Below are 2,877 nucleotides of genomic sequence, written 5' to 3'. Positions count from 1 at the left end.
CAACATGAGTGAGCCTGGGGACATCATGCTCAGTAAAATCAGCCAGCCACAAGAAAGAAAAAGACTGCAATTCCACTTGTATGGGATAGCTAGAGTAGTCAAAGTCCTAGGAACAGAAAGTGGAATGGTGGTTATGAGGGGCTGGGAGGGAGCAGGAAATGGGGAGTTCATGACTGATGGGTGTAGAGTGTCCGTATGATAAGGTGAAGACGTTCTGGAGATGGCTGGTGGTGGTGGCCGCACGACAATGTGAATGTCCTTAATGCTGCGGAACTGGACACATCAACATGGTTAAGATGGTACATTTTAGGTTGCGTGTATTTTATCACAATTAAAAATAAGGAACAAAAAAATCCTTGCCCCTTCAAGTGCGCAAGATGGAAGTTGGGAGCTCAGGGGCAGCAAAGTTTGGCACAGGGAGCCCTGAGCTTGCCGTCAGAGAACCCCAGCTCTGATCAAGTTATAGGGTCAAAGTCTCAGCACCCGGTGGACCAAGGCCTCATGAAATGTGACCGCCAGGCTGCTGGGTGCAGCCCCTGAGTCCTCTCAAAGGACTGCTCACACTCTCCCAGCAGCTGGGGGCCCCCTCCCGCTCCCTCTGCACCATTGAACAGTGTGGTTGCTAGAGAGTTCTGCTGGAGGCCGAGCCTAAGTGTGTATCCTCAGGCCTTGGTCCGCTTCTCGGCGGCCCTCTGGGCCACTCCGCTCCTCTTCCCAGCTGTGTCCTCACTACTCCCTCTGCCTAGCCTCGTCCTCCAGGGAGGCCACAGTCAGAATTTTGAGAGGAGGCACTTTACGGTTTCCCCCACACCCATCTGTGGGCAGAAACACCCCAAACACCAAATCCTGTGGAAAAGTGCTTAGAATACCTGGATGAAAAGTCCAGGGAAGCCCCAGGCAGAGTGTTTATTCTTTAAAAGATCTAAATGGTCTGAAGGCTTCTGGTTACCAGTTTATGTACCACTTTAAAACCTGAAGTTTCCTGGGCGCCTGGGTGGCTCAGTTGGTTAAGCGACTGCCTTCGGCTCAGGTCATGATCCTGGAGTCCCGGGATCGAGTCCCGCGTCGGGCTCCCCGCTCGGCGGGCGGTCTGCTTCTCCCTCGGACCCTCTTCCCTCTCGTGCTCTCTCTCTCTCTCTCATTCTCTCTCTTGCAAATAAAATAAAAAATAAATAAATAAAACCTGAAGTATCCTAGTCTTGTTTTATTGTTTTTTGTTTTTTTTGGTAGGCTCCATGCCCAACGTGGGGCTTGAACTCACGACCCTGAGATCAAGAGTCACACGCTCTACTGACTGAGCCAGCCAGGCGCCCCTAAAGCCTCCTAATCTTTTCACTGTTGGGATGGTCCTCATTCACACTCGTTTCCAGGAGCTTTATGATTCACCAGACAGCTGGTAGTGAATTGGAAAACATGTTTATAGTGTTGGCTTATTGCTTCATAAACTTTTTTTTTTTTTTAAGTGAGAGAAAGACAGAAAGCAGCAGTGACTCCTAGCAAGGAGGTTCTCCCTGAATGAACCATTGTGACAGTTTAAAATGCATCCTTTTGCCCTGCCCTGGCTATACCAGGAAGGTACCAGATGCAAAAATAGCCAGGCTTCTCTGTTCGAAAGTTTTCATTTTTAAAGAGAGAAAATACACACTTGAGCACCAGCCAGAGGAGTTTAGCCAAATATTCAACAGGCAGGAAAGGAGAAAATACTTTCTGATCTTAATACTTTCTTTTTAGCCTCTCATCTTCAAACTGTAGTTATGGAAAGTCATTAGGGGGCTTAGGCTTGTTGTTAAAGTTTAAATCCTAACTCAACCGTGTACCTCAGGCAACCTATATAATCTCTGCACGCCTCAGTTTCCTATTCTGTAAACTGGGAACAAAAATAGTGACTCCTTCATAAGTGACTCCTTTATGAGGGCGTGAGTACTAACCACAGCTAGAAATTACTGCACATTTTCTATGTGCCAGGCATTGTGCTGAGTCTTTTATATACGTTGACTCACTTAATCCTCAAGCCCAGGATGATCTAATTCCAGAGCGTATGACCCTAATGACAACATGATACCACATTGTGTTAATTGCGGAATGCATGTAAAAAAAGTAAGCCTGGCCTCAGTAAATATTCAGTAGTCATGGCATGATCCCTCTGTTTTAGGGGTGTGGAGCGGTGGTTCAGAGATGAAAAAACTTTCTAAAATCACAATTCCATGATTCGACAGAGCTGGGGCTTAGCAGTGGATGTTTCCTCCCTGAAGTGAGGCTTTGAGCTGAACTTTGAGAGAAGAGAGGAGATGGAGGAGGCGCAGGAAAGGTGCTCCAGGCAGGGTCAAAGTCCTAGAGCCAATGACGAGCAGGGCAAATCAGCTTCCCGGGAACGGTGCATGGAGGGCGGCCGCGGAGGTGGCACACAGCAAGGCTGGAGAGTATTCTGGACCAGGTCTCAGACAGCTCTGAAGGTCAGGTCATGAATATCCTTCACCAGCTCCTAAACCTTCTGAAACATTCCAGCAATCTCCTTCTTGGTATTATACCTGAGATGAAGCCCTAATCGTGTACACCAGAGAATACACACAGAAGTTCACAGCAGCATTGTAAATAATGGCAAACAACTGGAAACAAGCAAAATGTGCATCAGTAGATGAATGAATGAATGAGTGAATGAATGATGGTATATTTACACAATGGAATACTATTCAGAGGTGAGCATGAATGAATTATAGCCACATTCAATTACATGGAACTAATGAGTAAAGAAAGCAAGGTGCATAAGATTTCAAGAGTATTATTCCTTTTTATGAAGCTCAAAACAAGTGAAACAAAATAAACCCAATAATAGATTTTCTTCTATATACATTTGGAGTGAAGCCAAGAAATCATAAA

The 2,877-nt window shown here is 46.2% G+C and overlaps 1 non-coding gene across 1 annotated transcript; it reads right to left on the bottom strand.

Annotated features, from left to right (window-relative positions):
• Positions 1 to 1,236: 1,236 nt before the first annotated feature.
• TRNAK-CUU (transfer RNA lysine (anticodon CUU)) lies at positions 1,237 to 1,309 on the bottom strand. Its single transcript has one exon. It is a non-coding gene; the product is annotated as a tRNA-Lys (tRNA).
• Between the last annotated feature and the right edge of the window lie 1,568 nt (positions 1,310 to 2,877).

Source organism: Callorhinus ursinus, unplaced genomic scaffold, assembly GCF_003265705.2.
Source record: "Callorhinus ursinus isolate GAN/ISIS: 27379988/994484 unplaced genomic scaffold, GSC_fseal_2.0 scaffold24, whole genome shotgun sequence".
Classification (NCBI taxonomy): Eukaryota; Metazoa; Chordata; class Mammalia; order Carnivora; family Otariidae; genus Callorhinus; species Callorhinus ursinus.
The sequence above is the reverse complement of the archived record's forward strand: the minus strand, read 5'-3'. Positions and strand labels throughout refer to the sequence as shown.